The sequence below is a fragment of the Rhipicephalus microplus genome, chromosome 1 (assembly GCF_043290135.1).
Source record: "Rhipicephalus microplus isolate Deutch F79 chromosome 1, USDA_Rmic, whole genome shotgun sequence".
In the NCBI taxonomy this organism is placed as follows: domain Eukaryota; kingdom Metazoa; phylum Arthropoda; class Arachnida; order Ixodida; family Ixodidae; genus Rhipicephalus; species Rhipicephalus microplus.
Genome location: NC_134700.1, coordinates 274,306,600 through 274,327,663, shown reverse-complemented (window position 1 = coordinate 274,327,663; position 21,064 = coordinate 274,306,600).

Sequence of the window (21,064 nt, the reverse complement as noted above, 5' to 3'; positions counted from 1 at the left end):
GCTTGCTAATACAAGGCACCTGTTCGCGTGCCATCTGCGCGGCCTCGACAATAACTCGGGTGCGCTCATCTCTGTGCTTGTACAGCGTCGCTGTGTCCTTGAAAAGGGGAACACAAGTGCACTCAGTGCAGTGCTGAGCAAGAAAACCATCTTTCCCGTTTCAAACATTGTTAGCGTGTTCTCTCAGCCGATCGTTCAGACACCTTCCGGTCGTTCCGACATAACAAGCACCGCATGAAAGGGGGGTCCTATAGACAACTTCCCGGGAGCAGGCCGCATACCTGTTTCTATGTTGAACTCTGCATTCCGTTGATGACTGCGTTTTCAGGGGGTTTGTAGATTTGGTGAGGCTGATTAATTCGGATGGTGCCGAGAACAGGACACGAACTCCAACTCGTTTTTCGATTTTCTTGAGCCTGTGTGATATCTGGTGTTTGCATGGAATCACGGCTATCCTTTCACGTTCTGTATCCGTGTTGCTCGGATTCTGTCGCTGCCTCTGCTCTGCCTTATTAGTCCGCAGGATAGTCTCAGCAAGGGAAGCGATAAACGCCTCGGGGAAACGCGAAGCCTTAAGCCGGGAAAATTGAGCTTTGAAGCTCGCAGAGATATTGTGGGCGCACCACCTATTTAAGGCATTCCCAAGACAGGTTCGTGCTATGCCTGTGAGCGGAAGAAAGAGGAAGTAGAGGTTTCTGCGCACGTGGTTCATAACACCAAAGATGTGCTGTGAGCCAAAAACCAGTTTTAAATAAAAAAAGAGTAACTTGTCATTCTCGGGCATTTCATGTGTCAACACAAGAGGCTTTAAACAATCTTCGAACACACCTATGGTTTGAGTCGCAAACGAGTGGAACGAGTGTCTCTGTGTCGTCGTTTTGTTCTCGCGCTATAATTATCGTCATGCCATACCAACTAGCCCAAGCTGCCACACTTCTAACCAACATCAGCGTCTCACCACTCGTCAAAGCCAATGCTTCTCCTTCGTTCAATAAATAAGAATAATAAAGAAGAAATAAACATTGACCAATCCCAAACCATAATAACAACAATAATGAAAGTTGGGCTAGTTGGTGGTTCATTGTTAGTTTGTTAGGGACTGTTGCGTATGTTTTAGGCAAGTATGAAGGTGTGTTTTTTTTGTTTTTCTCGGTTGTTACACACGTGTTGATGTTCAATATGATTAGGCTTGTTTCGTATCTTGTTTGCTTTGATGCGCAGACGCCTTCGGTTTTCCACATGACCGGGTCGAATGCTTAATATAAGTGCGTGTATCTTCCAATAAAGTTTAGTTGCGAGTTCAGCGCGGTGTCGTCGTGTCCTTGTCTATATTTTTGCGCTGTTTTTACTTCCCAAGTTCCCCAAATCATACAAATCATACCCAATTACGCAACATTCATGCGATACTCCCACCACTTTGCGTCGCATTTACTCGAGTTTCCCCCGTGAAAACATGCGGGTGGCTTTTTTTTTTTTCGTGAGTACGAGGGTTGGGTTTGTCGGCTTCTCCTGCCGTCACTGTACACTATAAGAATGGGTAGCGCCACTATACAGGTCCGCCAAAAACGAAGAAGGCAACTGCTAGCTCAACAAGTAGCCGACGACGTTAGTGGAGCCCAAACACTCTTCCCTACATGCTGTTCAGGTCTTGATCAAATCCTGGTTAAATGCTGGCTATACACAGGACACCGCACAAACAATATCCAGTGTCCTGGCTATGTCTGGCACTTTACGTGGCACGTGACTAAGAGTGTACAAAAACCGGGTATGTAGCGAAGAAGAGGCACCACATTACGGTAAGATGCATTGCAACGCAGTTTTGCACGACGTTAGCGAAGCGGAAGCACCCTTCCTTGCATGCCCTGTTTCAATTTTGGCGCCACTAGAGCTTCATCAAATCATCATCATTATCATCATCATCAGCCTGACTACGTCCACTGCAGGACAAAGGCCTCTCCCATGTTCCGCCAGTTAACCCGGTCCTCAGCTTGCTGCTGCCAGTTTATACCCGCAAACTTCTTAACCTCATCAGCCCACCTAACCTTCTGTCTCCCCCTAACCCGCTTGCTTTCTCTGAGAATCCAGTTAGTTACCCTTAATCACCAGCGGTTATCCTGTCTACGCGCTACATGCCCGGCTCATGTCCATTTCCTCTTCTTGATTTCAACTATGATATCCTTAACCCCATCTGTTCCCTAATCCTGCTCTCCTGTCTCCTAAGGTTACACCTACCATTTTCCTTTCCATTGCTCGCTGCATCGTCCTCAATTTGAGCTGAACCCTCTTTGTAAGCCCCCAGGTTTCTGCTCCGTAGCCTCATCAAATAAACCTGTCTAAAAACACTCCATGCTTCTCCCCCCACCTCCCCACGTTTATCGTTATTGGAGCTGAAACAACCTTCCATGCATGCTTCGCACAAGTTTACCCATTGGTTTCGTCTGTTGCTCAGCAGAAAGTGGGCTCTTTGCCGAGAAACCGAGACCTCGGTGACTCACGTTCAGGTGTGTAGAAAGCTGCGTGGTGTGTACGTGCCCTGCGTGCACCGTGACACCTCGGCAGTGAGCACAGATTTACGCGCGCGCATTTCAACGCCGCGTTCATTCATGGCCGGCTCGGTTTCCCGAACCCGCTCGCCATGGACGCGCAGACAGGCCCGGACAATCGACGGTGCGAAAGAAAAGCAGGAACGATAGAAAGTGAGTGAACGGGCTTTCACGTACGAACGGAGGAAACGGGAGAAGACTTGCGGGGACAGAAGAGAGGGATAAATAAGTGGACGCGGGGGTATACTTTTCCTTTTATTCGCGGCCAACCCGTTCCTCGCGATCCGCTCCACTTTTGGCTTTCCGCGGAACTGCGTGCGCTGCTCGGTGACGAAAACGCGACGTTTTGTACGCTCCGTCTCCAAAAGTGACAAGCGGAGGGGGGAGGCATTTTTTTCCCCTTGGTTGTACCCGGAACGCACTCGACGGTTTCTGAATGGCCGAAACTACCGTTTCTACGTTTTACTTCCTACGCACGTTCTACGCACTACTTATTTTTTCCTTCTCCGGTTATTTCCATTCACGTATTTTGTTGAGTGCATGGCGTAGTAAAGAAAGGAGGGGGGGGGGGGGGCGCTAGTTGGAATGAGCTGGGCATTCATTCAGCGCCGAAAGAGCGGAGAAAGCGTACACTGCCGGGGTGGCGAGGAACAGGCTATAATATAATGGACACCGGCTGCGAGCGAAAGCTGGGATCTAAAGCATGCGCGCCAGCGTTGAAACCAGGACGAAATTTAAGGCGATGGGGAGTTGGGGATCCTATAGGTGTAGGGAACAGCCTACGCCATTATAGACACTCTTGCAGAAGAGAAGCCGTACCGAGGGTGGACACTTGGACACAAGGGCCAGTGATGTCCTCCGTATATACGAGAGGAACGCGTACGCACGTATACAAACGCGCCGCTATAGAGGGCGCGCGCGCGAATCTGCCCCACCCTCCCTTTTTCCCCCTATCGTTCTCACAAGGGCAGTCACAGTGTTGGTAAACAGATCGAGCTTGACACAAGATGCCTGCTGAAGCGTGAACGGCGGGGGCGGACGGGCTCGGACCCGGCGTGCTACGGCCCGACTGCGGCCTTCTCGAGTGTGCGGGGACGTTTGGGAGGACGTGAATGCCGTCGGTCGAGCGCTTTTCCGTGACCGCCTCCGTTTCTTTGAACGAATACCAAGTTTCATTCCATGTTGAGAGATCGTTTTTCTTTTTAATCTCCTCGTGAGTTCAAACTGATTGACGTCTACTGTAAATGCGGAATCTACGTGTCGCCTCTTTTGTTGAATACGTTATTTCTTCTCCGTGTATTCAGCCTTCGGTTCATATATAAATTCGTACACGTATTTAAAAGCCAACCACAGAGTGCGTATGTATGAAATTCATTTGACTCTTTTATTCGGAGAGCTACACGAATTTCATAAACATTATCATTAACACTTTTTGCACTTAATTGGGCGTCGGATTTTGTAGGAAAAAATGATGTAATAGTGCAGAACTTTTATTAAGTTCCCATACTAGCAAATTTTAATACTATACACAAAATTATCGAAGACTGCTGCTAATACCACATAAAATTGGGGAACGAACATATTCAGTAATTCTGCCACAAGTTAGTTTACTGTCCATGCGTGCATAAAACAAAGCGAGTCACCGGTACATACATTGATGTGCAAGTATACAGTTGGGCAAAATAACTAACGAGGCAAAATAACTACCAATATGGATAGGATAGTTAAAATAGCAGAGGAATTTTACAGAGATCTGTACAGTAGCCTGGACAACCACGTCCTTAATACTATAAAAACTAGCAGTAACCCAGATCACACCCCACCAGTAATGATAGAAGAAGTCAGAAAAGCTTTGGGAGCATGCAAAGAGGCAAAGCTGCTGGTGGGAATCAGGTAACATTATATGTGCTTTAAGATGAAGGACAGATTGTGTTAGGAAAAACTAGCCACCCTGTTTACGAAGTGTTTCCTGACGGGAAGAACACCAGAGTCTTGGAAGAATGCTAACATGATCTTAATACATAAGAAAGGAGATGACAAGTACTTGAAGAATTACAGGCCGATCAGCTTGCTCTCCATAGTATACAAGCTATTTACAAAGGTGATTGCTAATAGAGTTATGAAAATATTAGAATTCAACCATCCAAAGGAACAAACAGGATTTCGAACAGGCTACTCAACAATCGACCACATTCATACTATCAATCAGGTAATAGAGAAATGCTCAGATTATAGCCAACCACTATACATAGCCTTCATAGATTACGAAAAGGCGTTTGATTCAGTATAAATATCAGCAGTCATGCAGACACTGCGGAATCAAGGCGTTGATGAAACATATATAAACATCCTGGAATAAATCTGCAGGGGATCAACTGCTAATATAGTACTCCTTAAATAAAGCAACAGAATACCAATAGAAGGGTGTAAGGGAAGGCGACACAATCTCCCCAATGATATTTAGCGCGTGCCTACAGGAGGTTTTCAGAGGCCTATAGAATGGGAACAGTTAGGCGTAAGAGGTAATGAAGAATACCTTAGTAATCTGCGCTTCGCCGATGACATTGCATTGCTGAGTAACTCAGGGGATGAATTGCAACTCATAATTACGGAGTTAGACAAGGAGAGCAAATTAATCTGCAGAAAAAGAAAGTAATGTACAACAACCTCGGAAGAGAGCAGCGCTTTGAGATAGGTAATAGCAGTCCACTTCAAAAGACTATGCCTACTTAGGACAGGTAATAACCGTGGAGCCAAACCACGAGATTGAAGTAACTAGAATAATAAGAGTGGGGTGGAGCACATTTGGCAAGCACTCTGAAATTATGACAGGTAGATTTCCAGTATCACTCAAGAGGAAGGTATACAACAGCTGTACCTTGCCGGTACTTAGCTACGGAGCAGAAACCTGGGGACTTACAAAAAGGGTTCAGCTTAAATTGAGGATGACGCAGCGAGCAATGGAAATAAAAATGGTAGGTGTAACTTTAAGAGACACGAAGAGAGAGCAGAGTGGATTAGGGAACAAACGGGGGTTAAGGATATCAGTTGAAATCAAAAAGAGGAAATGGGCATGGGTTGGGCATGTAGCACATAGACAAAATAATCGCTGGTCATTAAGGGTAACTAACTGTATTCCCAGAGAAGACAAGTGGGTTAGGGGGAGACAGAAGGTTAGGTGGGCAGATGAGATTAAGAAGTTTGAGGGTATGAATTGGCAGCAGCAAGCACAGGAGTGAGTTAACTGGCGGAACATGGTAGAGACATTTGTCCTGCAGTGGACGTAGTCATGATGATAATGGTGGTATGATGATGATGATGATGATGATGATGATGATGATGATGATGATGCAATTTGGATGAAACTACAAGTATACCGATTCTAGTAGATGTCACGTGGTTCTCAAGCAGCGCTTCGTAGGAAAAGAATAATTTGGGGCAGCACGATCACACGAGATTCGGCGCGAGATCATTTTCAGAATTATGCTTGCAGCAGCCCCGGTTGGAGTACACAAAGCTCTATATGATCTTTTTTTAGGGTACCGCCTATAGAGCATGGTGCGTCTTTTGTTAGCATTCGTCCGCCACACCAAAACCATGGATTGCATTTTTACATATAAGTACCATACTCAACGCGCAGCGTTGCCCAAACAGTTGCCATGCATTCCACATAATTCAAGTACATTTCTAGTTGAATTTAATTATTCGCCAACTTATACATAGAGACACTAAAGTGATACATTGAATTGATAAATAGTTGTATTGATAAATTCGACTCCATTTACGTTGATTCACAGTTTTGTGTTCATTAACAGAGAAGAAAATCTAGTTCAACGTTTCATTTTTAAATGTCGCGCGAAAATTTGCACGAGTGACGTCACAAATATTGAAGGGCACTTTCTTGTATTTCGGCGACATTGGTTCAACGAAATTTTCTGAAACTTTAACTGTGTGTTGAATTCCTGGCCTCCTCAGAGGATAGCGCCCTTCATTTTTACCAATTAGGAAGAAGGAAGGAGCCATCAAAATCTTTTGACGTCACGGTAATTGGTGCACGAATTTAAAAGTGGCGTCACCACGCACATTTTCTTTTTGCGCTTTTTCTTGTTTACTGAACACCTTCTCGTGGCAAGCGTGGAGATTTCAAATTGGGGAAAGAGTAAATTATTTAAAAAATGAAGTCAGCTTCGCGCTATAGTGGTTCCAAGCCTGAGGGAAGTGGATAACTGAGCAACCTTCTTTGTTTGTCTTCAGTTTACTGTTTTTTTTTCTCCTATCTTTCTTTATCTTTCTCTTTTGCAGTTTTTGTCTGTGTTTTTCTGTACTTATTTCAGTTTATTTCTATTCTTGTTCCCAAATTTTTATTTCTATCCCATTCTATTTCTCGCTTCCTTCTTTTCATTTTAAATTTTTATACTTGGTTGTGCCCTGGCTACACCCCGAGACGACAGCATACAAGTGCCCGGGCCCATAAGGGGCTCCGCACTTATTAAACATGTTCATCAAAGCACTCGAAAAACAAGAGGAAGGAGACTTTTCTCGGGCGCGAGCGCGCGCTCTAGCGGCTCTGGTATTTTTGTCTCCGTTCCGCAATTAAGCGGCGATGACAGCGTGCGATACCACCATACGACGACCCGGCCCACTAAATTTCTGCGCACTTGATATGAAGGAAACGCGTTTTTCTTTTTAGAGTCCATCTTCGAGAGACATATTTTCGAACGCGGCCGAATCGTACTTCAATATGACTTAAGCGTCGCCGCTTTCTAAGGCAGATGTCTAAACGTGCACGTTCTGCAATGTATTGAACCTGTGAGTATGGCTAACAGCTTAACATAGAGCTAATAGAGAAACACACTCGATGTCTGCCAATCAGAGAGTATGCGAATGCTCGCTTTCAAACTCATTTCAATGGTGTAAAGTTTATTGACCTTTCACACAAATCTGTAAACTTCTCTCCAGCCGTACGTTCCTGTTGGTCTATTCATTGTATGCGCTAAACGCATGCCCAATAGCGTATGTGTGAGGTATACAAACCAAAGTGAAACTTGACCAGTGTGCATGTTTGCCTATTACAATCGTGCAGGCATACGTGCTCGCGCTCCATCGACAGGCAGCTGCATGCACCGCCTGGAGCCCCCTCCACTGCCGATGCTCCAGGCCGTACTACTCGTGCACAGTTCTGCAGAAGAGCGATCGCCGCCTCTGCATGAACCAAAAAGAAATCATAAAAATGAAACGAAGAAAGAGTGGAAGGGCTGTGAGTGTGGGCTGGCTTCCATGACCGCCTCACCTCACCTGCTTTAAATGGCCCGACAGGGACCCGACTGAGCGGTGGCATGGTTTTTCGAAAGAACAGACGCCCATTGACAGATCTAAGCGGCGTATACCGCTTGCGCTTCTGAGTTTCGAATGTATATAGGCTCGCATTCAAAGGGGTTTGGACTATGCATGCTCCTTTGGGAGCAGGCACTTTACAATTTATTTTCGATTGGAGAGAACAGAAAGGGCTGTGTGAAAGCCAGCTATACCACAGTGGCATCGATTCACGTTTCGCTTCAGAGGTTTCACGCACGCTCAATGTTTATAAATTCTAAGTCTTCCTTTAATTATATATGGTGGTTTTGCTAAGTTAAACCCCACATATCAATCGAAGTCTTTCTTATCGTTTGATGATGACAATGACGGTAATATCTGCATATGGTTCATACCAAATGTGTAAGGCAGCTCGAGAATTGTGAGACAGTAAAAACAGAGCTAAAAAGGGGTAAACAACCTGGGGGACTCTTGAGCTTCGCCTTCAAGAGTTGAACGTGATATATCGTAATCCTTGTGCACAGCGCCTTCTAAAGCCTGGCTTCGACTCAGAGCATGCCTCAGCCGTGCCATAGGGAAACGAATGACTGTGCGCTTAGCATTGGCCCTTTCAAAGTATCCTATAGAATGCTTATACTGCACGTACAGCTGTTAATGGCCAACTCCAGCTGTTCACTTATATATATATATATATATATATATATATATATATATATATATATATATATATATATATATATATATATATATATATATATATATATATATATATATATATATATATATATATATATATATATATATATGTTTGTATGTGTGTGTGTGTGTGTGTGTGTGTGTGTGTGTGTGTGTGTGTGTGTGTGTGTGTGTGTGTGTGTGACATTATTGTAGTGATTTTTTTCCTGACGAAGCGGTTTCAAGAACTATTGTGTGGCTTGTGGTAGAGGGGTTTAGAATTAGTTTACGTCATCGTGTAACTACTTGGAAACCGTTTTTATATCACCCGTTCGCCACTCCGCCGGCCAGGGTTCGATTCTCACTCGGACCCAAAGTTCTCTTCATTGTTTATTTTATTTGCATCTTCCTCGACTTTTCCGGCACAGTCAAAATTATTTTTGTCTAAAATCCAACGACGCCTTCACCGACGCCGATACGTGAATTTCTGCGAAATGAGCTGTTTAACGATACATCACAAAAAAGAAAAAAAAACAATGCAGATGCAAAAGCAACCAATCGCCAATGAAGAAATGACCAAGTGTGATCAACCCAATAGTGAAAGAAAATAAGAAGACACTTTAGAGGAAGGCTGTTCTGACGCAACTGTGAGGGGATGACATGGGGAAAGAACGATGAGCAGGTCATTACATGCGTACGTCATCAAGCTCTACCCTTCAGTGACGCGTGGCACACGCCCACGTATACACGGCCCAACAAATGCGGGTAGAATCACAGGGGATCGGCAGTTCGTATCAAACTGGGGCGATAACATTCTAGTGCTTCCTAACGTCCCGTGCGCGAACGACACGCTTCCCTAGCAACGGTTCATGACAGTGATAAGCAGTCACGGCGGTTATCGTTTTTGTGACCGATAACAAAACATGTTCATCGTAAAGCTACCACCATCGTTGCGGCCCAGCCGAGACAGCACAATGGGGGAAATGCTATGGTCATTCGTACGCGGAACGTTAGAAAGCACTAGAATCATTGTGCGCACTGGCGCACGAGGGGGTTTGTCACGTGGTATTTTTTTGGTATTTTGCAGGCATTTGTTATTAGCAGAAAAACACTAATACTTAACAGATATAGAGCTCAAAACTATTTTTTGACAAGAGTATAAAGTTGGGCATGTTGGTAAGACATACTTAATCGACGTAGCGCGTTTTGAAACATAGGACAAGGGAAGGGCTCCCTTCTGTCCCTTCCCTTGTCCTATGTTTCAAAACGCGCTACGTCGATTAAGTATTTTTTTGAACGTTTTGCAAACTGATCTACAACTTTCTCATTCAAATTTTTTATCCATCTTCGTTCCTTCCAAAGTTAGTTAAACAGACCTATTTAAACAATATTTGAAAACACAAAAAATAGTCTGAATAACTACAGGCAACGGTGGGCAACATGTATTTGGTCGCGTCGTAATGACGCGTTCCGGCATACTTTTATACCCTGGCTAAAGTTACGTGAGGCACCCTGTATATAGGCCACTACTTGCCCATTGCTTCGCATCACATCACCTCACAGAATGAGTGGGATCTAACGAGTATTTTTAGACAAGAATATTCTCCTTTCTTTTTCTCTATATATCTGTTTCTTTCCCTCGGTCTGTGCTCGTTCTCTGGCCCATCAGAGGTACAGAATCCCATACCGGGAACGTGTTCTGGGAGCGAAGCTGAAGAGGAGGAAAAGGGCCCCTGTAAGTTCATGACGATGATATTTTTCGGTCCGCTCTGCCAGTATGACGGCCGGCCTGAAAATAGGACGAATGTATTGCGTAGCACGTGCTCGTAATCTATTCAGAAGATAGTGGTTTAGGTTGATCTTAGGCGCTATATAGGCACGGCATCTCTCCTACGTCTCTTACTTTATGGTGTCTTTTGGCTAACTGTTCAATAATTTAGAGTACAATACACTGTATTATTGGAGAATGAGAAAAGGGATGTTTTATTGTACACGTAACATGTACATAGTGTATACCTAGAGAAGTATACTATATAAAGAGGGACCACTAGAGCCTTTTCGTAGCCCAGCAAGAAGGGGTCTGACCAACCGTTTGATGATACCCATGCTCGCTTTGACTCTTTTTGTTAAGATATGTAATAGCCTCCTCAGGAAGACAATGAATACCCAAGTTTGGCATCAATTTTGTTGCAATAAAAATTTTGAATTATTTGTGCAATATATCCGCTCTACATCATGTCCCGCTGAGGAAATTTAATTCCTTACAGGAGAAAACAGTAAAGTATGACTATAGAAAATGTTGTCTTTCTGCATTTGTTTTGCACGAAGAGGCACATTCGTGTGCTTTAGATGTATTGTACATGTATTCCCCTTGTGGGAGCATGAGTGCGTATACTCTATAGTAAAGACACTCGCTTTCGGAGCATGAGGTTACGGGTTCAAATCCCATGGAGCGTCGAAAAAAAAGTTATTTTCTTTATGCTGAAGACATTATCGGGTCTAACCAACCACTCGTGGTGCTGAAAGCAGCGCAGTAGCTGGGCCGCAGGGCCCTACGGGATTGTCCGCTCTTTATGTATGTTTATGGTGTTATCTTTGTATATTCGAATGTTACAAGTTAAGGAAAGCAAGTGGATCGAGTTATGCTTAGAAAGAGTTGGTAATGATTTCGAGCACGTGGTACTTTACTATGGGGGAGCCATGACGTGCAGGAGTGGTGTTTATTCACCGCACACAAACCTCGAGGCATCATTCATAACCCACTTTACTCGTCCCCCAAAGATGTGACAGCTACGTTGGTTCAATCTTTAAGTTGTTGAGTCCAATTATTGGCAGACTTAGTTTTCGTTAATATATTTAGGAGGGTGTAGACCACTGCATACGAATCTTATTTGAGATATTACAGTTTTCCACGTGGCGAGGAAATAAATGCATTTTGATGTTATAAATTTCAGCTAGCGTTCTGTTCACAGCGTTGCAGTATACTCGCGCAGTTTCGTGTTGAGTGAAGTTTGCTATAGCATATCAGAGGTGCATTAAAAATAATTAATAAGGAAAAGTATGTGCAGCTCAATTATATTGGACACTGTGAAATTTCTGTACTTGTACGTCACCACGTGTGGGGTAGCAAACCAGGTCCTGCCGTGGTGGTCTATTGGCTAAGGCACTCGGCGGCTGACCCGCAGGTCGCGGGATCGTCTCTGTAAACCGAATAGCTCAGCTAGCCTGTTTCCCTTACCTAAACATTGCGTTTCTCCGTAATATAATTTCCTACAGCAAGTTTCGTTCCTGCGAACGAATCTGTACAATGACTGCTTAAAAACCTTACAAGCTGTAAGTATTGCCCGAAAAAGTAGGGCATTCAATCACATTACACCACCCTCCCTCTATGCCCACAAGCCTGTATATTAGGCTAGAAGAAAAGCAAAGGGGAGCAACGAGGGACAAATCAAGTTTTTTCAGGTCAGATTTTATTGCAAACAGCATCCAAACGGCATCTGGCCTTGTGTCTTCAAACCATCCTGCCTCCTTTGCTGGAAGCATGTGTCATCGCAGAGGGCCTAGAGTAAAGCAACAAGACGAAAAATCATACACGGCTCCGACCACATATACGGAGTCCACGCACATTTTCTCTACAAGCACTAAATAAAAGCGAAGTTTACGATATCAAATCATCTGTGTGTCTGATTATGAAACAAAAGGACGTCACAAATAACGATGCACCACATAAGGCATATTTGAGTTATGGGCTGACAACCGACTTGCTTAGTGCACATATACTGCTCCGTTCACGACCGACAGATAGACTGAAGGATGGGCGGACACGAACAGTAAATCTGTCGCATTCTATGTTATTAAAGAAAGGTCCTGTTTGCAATTATTGAGCGGGTTTCGGTGTGGTTGCGCGTGTCATTGAAGCGAAGAACGAATACCCCATGGCAAGCCACACAAAAAGTTAGTTGCGTTGCAACTGTGCAAGACAAGCGCCTACAGGGAACGCGTTTATCGGTTCGTCTGTCTACCTCTCCAAGTCCCCTTCCTCAGCAACGGAGATAAAATTGCAGGAATGCGAACATCTGCCAGAAAAGGAAGAAGTGAACGGGAGCGTCTGTAGGTGGTTTACGGGCCTGGCATTTTCCGCGACGAATGCAGTGACGGCTTCGGAAACCGACAAAGTGCAGATAGTGAATGCATGCAGGACCACACATTCGACTTGTCATATCATTCGATTGAGGAACTGCGCTTCGTCTACAAGGATAAACAAGCACACTCAACCATCTTCCGTTCGTACAGCGTAGCCGTACACGTTGTCGTGCTTACTTTGCTCAAACTGCTTGTCCTTGCATGGCTAAGTCAGCCATTTCACGAAATGTGCGGTGATATACTCAACCCACACTCAATACAACGGGTACTCGCCTCACAAACACGGCGAGAAGTAGTCGCCTCCAAGCAGTCTCACTTCACTTGTGTAGCCCAGCGTTTCCATTGGCTAGAGCAAGTCGGGAAGCGGGAAGGTCTCGCCCCGCCACGGCGGTCTAGTGGCTATGGTACTCGGCTGCTGACCCGCAGGTCGCGGGATCAAATCCCGGCTGTGGCGGCTGCATTTCCGATGGAGGCGGAAATGTTGTAGGCCCGTGTACTCAGATTTGGGTGCACATTAAAGAACCCCAGGTGGTCAAAATTTCTGGAGCCCTCCACTACAGCGTCTCTCATAATCAAATGGTGGTTTTGGGACGTTAAAACTCCACAAATCAATCAATCAAGCGGGAAAGTCTCCAGATGGTTTTGCATTGTGGCACGCAGCACCCTGGCATATAGACTTCAAAATTCTTTCATGTGTGGTTAGCACGAGGATGGTGTCGTAGCGGAAGCTACGTCTATGGGGTAATCAAACGCAACTCATACCGCAGCTTGCACACGCGCGCCAACATGCAGCTGGTGCAGTGCGACGGAGCAGGGACGCCTGGTCGCAAGAACCAACATGGCGCCTGTTGCCACGAAAACCGGGAGTGGCAACATTGTGTTTTAGCGGGTGGCGGCAAGTGGTGGGTCAAAGGCTAACACCACCCTAAAACACGGAGACTCGCGCACATGAAGGCTCCCTATTCCCCATATAGAAAACACCGCGATCCAGCGGACAGGACTAAACGAAAGGTGGCACCCGCACACTTTCTTCCGGCTTGCGCTTCGTATCTACTTCCCACCTTTATCCACCTCGAGTTCATTCATGGTATATACTAGTTGATTGTATTCATGGCACTGTGGCTCAGCGCTCGCTAAACCTTTCTAAAACTAAGGAGGTTACACTATAGCGAGTATAACGTAGCAACCCTTTCTTGTCATATAGTGCTCAATGCACATGTCAATGGCTGCTAATGGGGATCGCAGCGCGCGCGTTAACTAAAAGCCGAATGCTCCTGTCTCTAATTCTCTATTAGCAGCCATTGGCATGTACATTGAGCACTTTTTTTATTGTTCAACAACGCACAGAAGAAATCTCTCACCGACACCACCTTGGAGGTGAAAATGTTGCTTCCTACATACTACAACAGCTACAAGGGATGAACAGGTGCCGCTATAACACGCTTCGCCCCTGAAACGCATGTTGCGTTTCCCTGTAATCCGGAAGTAATGGTCAATAACTCTAGCATGCCGCGAGTAGGCAACCTTAGCCCACGTGCCTTAACCCAAGTATATGGTGTACAATCAGTAGCGCTCTTCTGACTCTCACACCGCTTGCTTGGGTTCCGCTCGCACCGTTAACTACTGGAGCTAACACACGCATCCATGACCTCAAGGTCATGTTTAATTGTTAATCAGTCATTAATCACGGACATTAGTCGTCGGGATGGAGATCTATCGTTAAGCGTCAACGTGTATGCATTTACAAAAAACGGTGTGTAAATTTAGCTGTCAAACACCAACCGACAATGTATAATCTCTCTTATATCGACGGGCAGTATGTACTAAACTTTTTATGTAGAGGGGTAAACAACAAGAGGGAAGGCAGGGAGGTTAACCAGGCACATGACCGGTTTGCTACCCTACGCTGGCGGAATAGGAAGGGGGCATAAAGATGAGAGAGAGAGGAAAGAGAAGAGAACGAGAGAGAGAGAGAGAAAAAAAAGGGGGATTGTCAGTCAATCGGCTGGTGCGTATGCAGCGGTGGCACTACACAAAAGTTAAAGGTGATCACATAGGCCTGTAGTCAGTCCTCAAAAAGCACAACTGTAAGAAAGTACTAAACTACTTATGTAAGGAGGCATTTCACTGTAGTGTTATACCGATTTCTAAGACAGAGGAGTCAACGAATTTTTTTTTTTTGCTTTTTTAGCACTCTCCTGTGCAGCGTGTTCGGATACGAAGTTCACCCAAAAAGGATCAGAGCGGCCTGAATGTTTTCTTGCACAGGGAGCGGGAGCGTTCTCACGGCCTCTGTGTGCAAGCATTCCTGCTGTCAGTAGGAATGACGATAGTTATAGCCCGAGAACAAAACAACGACACAGAGACAAGGAGACCAGAAGGAGACAAGAAGGAGACGAAGTCCCCATCTTGTCTCTGTGTCTTCGTTTTGTTCTCGCGCTATAACTATCGTCATGCCATATACCAACTAGCCCAAGCTGCCACACTTCTAAGTCAGTAGAAACACTCGAAAACTAGGGTCTGGAAAGTATACACGACCATATGACATTTCGTTCGTTTGTCGTGTGCATGGTTCTGTCCAAGCGCGCCGTGCTCTTCGGCGTGTGCGGGATCGGTGCCTAAAGCAAAACCACGTGCCTAACGAGACGGCGCATTAGAGCCGAGGAAGAACGCCCCTGAGCGCATGGAAATGAACGGCACATGGTGGTGTCCAGCCTTTCATTTATCTTTCCTCGTCCTGCGACGTACAGCGCGTGTTTTGACGCGGCCATGCGTACGTGGTTGTACTTAGGCTGTGTTTCTGGGAATTACACGCCAAAGCGAACTGAAGCGTACATCTGCGGACCGGTGCTAATAGAACTTGATGAAGACGAACAGTATACGAGAAAGATGTCAACAACTCGGGGACAATCAGGGAGGAAGGTGTTTGGAACCGATTACCGCTATCGAAAGGGAACGGTTTTGAAAGTTGCACTTCCTTTGCTACACGCTGGTGTATTTGACTGATGTGTATGAGTAGAGATTTTGTCCGAGTTATAATCTGAAGTTAATGACTAAGCGTAACTTCTGTGTGCAGGGTTAAACGATAAGCTTAACATAATCTCGATTTACTTCAGTGAAGTTTTACGTTACAGACGAGGATGATCCGTAAATTGTATGTATACGGCGCTCATTTGGCCAACTTAAAGTAGCCGTCACTGACAAATGAAAAGAACTATAAAGATAACGTTTGGAACACACAGAGTCAGTCACTCGGAGCAACGCCTCCATCAAATGAGGAGGTGTTGTCCGGAGGCATGAGCTGCGAATATTTATAGACAAATGACAATTTTAAACGGCGTATGCACGGTCTTTAGTTGAGCAGTTGAAGCTTGGGCAAGTTAGTATGAAACCGTACACTTGCTTCGTCCTGTCCTATTATTACATGCGCTGTCAACACTTTCTAATGGCGCAATAGAGTACCAAACGCAGTGTGACTGAAAGTCGGTGGAGGACGAAACTTACGCAGTGCCTGTTAGCTAAATCATATATGGAGCTTCCCGAGAAAGGGCACTGCCACTTATTTGTGATATGGCAACATTACCTGTTGACTTCTATTTTGATTCTCTCCCACAATCACCGCCAGTGACCTCTCATTGGAACAGCCTCTCTGCTGATTCTGCATGCTTCTGCCGCCAACCATGTTCCACAAATGTTCCCACCCAGACGGTTTCTACCATCGTAGTTTCTTCCTTAGTACTCTTATACACGCATTCCATTGAGTACTTACACTCCCTTGCTTAAGATTTTCTCTCCTCTTATTATAGCTTGGCTGACGCCAATTATTCCTTGATTTTGTCAATATTTTTACGAAGGCTGTGGTCGTTACAGTTATTCAGCGTTGAAAGTGTCTGTAAGTAGGCGCAAAATACGTACGAGAGGTTTTTTTCGCACTTCGTTCGTTGTACGCAGACGTAATTGCTTGATGTGTTTGAGTAGAAATCCCGACCGAGTGCATAGAGAAGCAATTTACAACAAGGGGGGAGACACGCAAACCGCGAACGCTTGTGCGTCTCTTTCTGTATTCTGTCGCGCTGGCGAGAGAACGAACCGGTAATTTCGAAACCAACCGTAACCGGCCTACATAACAGCACTGCTTACAAACTTTTCTCGTCTTGCACGCCTGACAAGGAATGAAACAAAAAAGTGGGGGAGGAAGGCATACTGGGCGCTCGAGTAGGTCTTCCGGGCGGAGTCGAAGAAGGCCGCCGATTTATGAAGACGTAACAGGCGTCGGCGCAACAGGCCGCTCGCTCAAGCCAAGCGGAACCCCCGGCAGTTCCGCCACGCGTGCATCTGCAGCGGCAGCCACCGGCGGCTTTCACGCGCACCGCGGCCGGATTTCACGGCTCAAGACCAGGTGCGCGCGAATCCTCCGGGATCCTCTTCTTCTTCTTGTCTGTTGCCGCCTCGCTCAGCGATGCATTGTGCGGTTCGTATACGTCCCCGCGCGAGTAACCGCACACGCGAGCGGCGTTGCTATGAGAAAAGAGCCAGCGCACCCCCCCTGATTCACCGTATAGTCGGTGGTCGGTGTGTCTTTGTGCGCTGCGGCTGTACGAGAGACCGGTGTGGCTACGTACCTGTGGGCCACGCTATTCGTACGCTGTAGTCCTTTGTTTTCGTCCTCGCGTTGTCCTGATTTGCGCTAGAAAACCCAAAGCTTTACGCCTCAAAGTTTTTGTAAAAAACGTGATTTTTTTGTTTTGTTTTTTTTTTCGACGGGATGTAAGGAGATGTTGGCGCACAAATAGGACGCCAGCTGCTCCTTACTCCTTAGAGGTGTCTACATAACAAAGTTCAAGTAGGGTTCACGTTTCCAAGCGTATACAATGATTGATTGATATGTGGGGTTTAACGTCCCAAAACCACAATATGATTATGAGAGACGCCGTAGTGGAGGGCTCCGGAAATTTAGACCACCTGGGGTTCTTTAACGTGCACCCAAATCTGAGCACACGGGCCTCCTTCATTTCCGCCTCCATCGGAATTGCAGCCGCCGCAGCCGAAATTCGAACCCGCGACCTGCGGGTCAGCAGCCGAGTACCTTAGCCACTAGACCACCACGGCGGGGCTCCAAGCGTATACAAGTTCACAGAACATATAACATACAATTTATCATAACACTGAGGACACGAGATTTCAAAACAACGCATTCATCGCTCTCATACATGTGCATATACGGCGATGTTAACAATTAAAGAACAACCATTGCATTACGGCCAAAAGTCACATAATTATCAACGTAACAGTCAACAGTTCCATAAATATGTACTGCCCCGTGAAAAAAAAAACCTAAATGCATTATTATGGGCTAAGAATGCCACTGCCTTCGGATTTATGGTGGAAGGGAAGCGTGCAAAGGCAGGTGCAAGAGAATCGTTTCCGACAACACAAACACCGCTGTTTGTGCTGTTCGGTACTGTTCTCTTGTATTCTCTTGCAATGCCTTTGGAGTCCTTACATTCTCCGCTACAGTCGCTGAAATCTTTTAACCATAGCTGATAATCAGTTCGTTCAGATGGTCAGGATAGGCTTTTCGGGAGAGATGCACGTCGCCTTTTGAATTGTTATTAAATAACGATGCCATGGTTGCAAGTCAATCTCGGCGAATGAAAAAAAAAGATATATATTCCGCCTCCGTTCTATCTTCTGTTGTGCAGCTGCATAGATTTTGCGATATATAACGCATTAGTAGTAATACCTTGCGCGTAAGTGCAGCCCTAAGAAGCGTGTAGTTTACCTTTGGAAAAAACCTGTACAAATCAGCTTCAAATCTATGGCAATACACCTAGAAAATTACAGCTATGGCAACGGGTTAGTTGGCCTAAACGCAAATGAGCTATACAAAATTTCTGTTTTTTATTAGATCGTTATATTAATGTAATAGTCTAATAGAGGCCTATACGCCCTAAACTCTGATTTAATTAGCGTTCCACTTATTATAATACGTTCATATAAAGCTAACCGTAGCCGTATATTTGCCAAGTTGGTTTCACTTACCAACATTTGTGCTATGCAGTGGAAACATGCTAAGAAACTTGGAAACAATAAAAGGTGAATATTTCTTTCTCTTCGTTGTCGGACCGCACTGAACTAATGACTACAACATGGCGCCGTGTATTCCAACAGTTTTAGTCATTGATATTTCAGCACTTTTTATTTTTTTCTTTATGGCAGGCAGGTCAATATAAACTACTGTTTTAGTGAAGACGAGTATTTGTATTCCGGTTAAGTCGTCTTGCTTGCGAGCCTTATCGAGTGGATTGCCTACATTGCGTGGCTGTCCGCCGCGGTGGCGCAGTGGTGTATGTTGCTCAGCTGCTGACCTAAAGGTCACGGGTTCGATGTCCGCCGAAGCATTGACACTTCGATGGAGGCGGTGTGGTCCCTGTGCTGTGCCACATCCGTGCATGTTAATGTGCATAAACCTCTGTAAGTCGCATTCGAATAAGATTGGAAGTTCTAGGAGAGTTTGCTCAATCCTCACTCAATCAAGGTTCCTGCGGCTGTGTTGACGTAATGCAACTCTCCTTGTTTTGTTCGCTTTACTGCGTCGAGCATACTCTTCTACAATTTTTGAGGATGATTTTATGTTATTTAAAAAGGGTTGTGACCTCATGCGACGCAGACTATCAAAGCAACGAAGGCATTGCTGAATAACTTCTAAAAAAATTATGCGCAGCTTTAACATGACTTCACGTCGCGAATGCTGGTACTGCAGTGGCATCAGCTTTGGCTTGGCTATTGCCGAACATTATAGATCGAATGCGAGGTGATGCAAGGCGAACATTTCAGAACGAATGCGAGACCCTCAGCTTTTCCAGGAGGGTCATTAGCCGGTCCTTCTCTCCACACCACCTGCTTCGCTCCCACCATAGCTGCGCTTTTTGTTTCCTCCCCTCTACCTAGCTGCGCCCTTATGTCCTTACCCTTTCTCTACCAGGCTTATTTACTCTCACCCACTTAGCTTTACCCTATACCCATGCACCTCTCTCTTTCTTTCTCTCTCTCTCTCTCTCGTCAGGCCTCGCTCTCACAGCTGGGCTAGAAATGTAACTTAGAAGTGTGGCAGCTTGGGCTAGTTGGTATGGCATGACGATAGTTATAGCGCGAGAACAAAACGATGACACAGAGTGTCTTTCGTGTCCTTCTTGTCTCTGTGTCGTCGTTTTGTTCTCGCGCTATAACTATCGTCATGGGCTAGAAAGTGCGGATGACGTCTGGCCTTATTGTCCTAATAACAGGGTCCTTCCTCTCTGGCCCCCCCTTTTTTCTTCATTTTTGTACGTTTGCCCTTCATCTTCTCTGTGTCGGCAGGGAGAACAACATGAAATGTCCCTCTGAGTGAGAGCCTGAAGGATGTCCAAATAGATCAAGTGTCCAACAAACTGGAACGTCCAGCTAGTCATTTGACGACATCACGAAATGCACGGCTTGTAGGGATTGAATCTCGACCAATATGAACTGTACACGCGATAAGAAACCTTAAACGAGGTGTCATGTCTGATCAAGGCGGAGTCTCCAAGAAGCCCGAATCTTCGACAACTTCAGCATCCACAGACTGTACATCATGTCTCGAGGAACATTCATGCCGCAAACGTTGACCACCTCTCTTTGCTGTGTGTCGTGACCCTACTGGAGCATATATGGTTCACTGAAATAATTGTGCTGGAAATTTGGACTTATTGTTGATACACCCGTAAGCACGCGAACTGATGTAAGTGGACCTGAAAGCAACCCGCATCATTTCCGGGCTTGACGGAATTGCTGTGTCACGACCAGGGCACAAGTACAATCTAAACCTTATGGTGTAGTAGCGCAAATTTGACGGGGACAAAGAGGACAAGAAAACACGACACTCGCTACACTCGCAACTAATTTTTATGTCATCTAGTTATGTCATCTAGTTATGTCTAGTTTATGTCATTTTAGTTATGTCATCTAAAAGTGTCTAAGCTTGACTGCCGTGCACTATCGCTTGAGTCTGCGCAAAAGCTTCTGTTGGCAATGATTCAGTGTTCGTAGTTCTTTTCTGTGTCGCTAGGGTTTTGGGTTATATATGAAGCGCTGCTTCTGAAATAAAAATTAGTTGCGAGTGTAGCGAGTGTCGTGTTTTCTTGTCCTCTTTGTCCCCGTCAAATTTGCGCTACTACACCATATGGTTAAATGATGTCTCACCAACTAGCCCAGCTCTCAACCCTACAATCTAAACTCTTGTCTCTTTCCCTCTCTTTCACCGAGCCCGTAGTTGAGAATTTTCTGAAGGAGGGGAAGGGGGGGGGGGCATTTGTTTTTATTATTTTGCCTCGGTTAAACCCCCTCCATTCGAGTTTCGGGGGGGGGGGGGG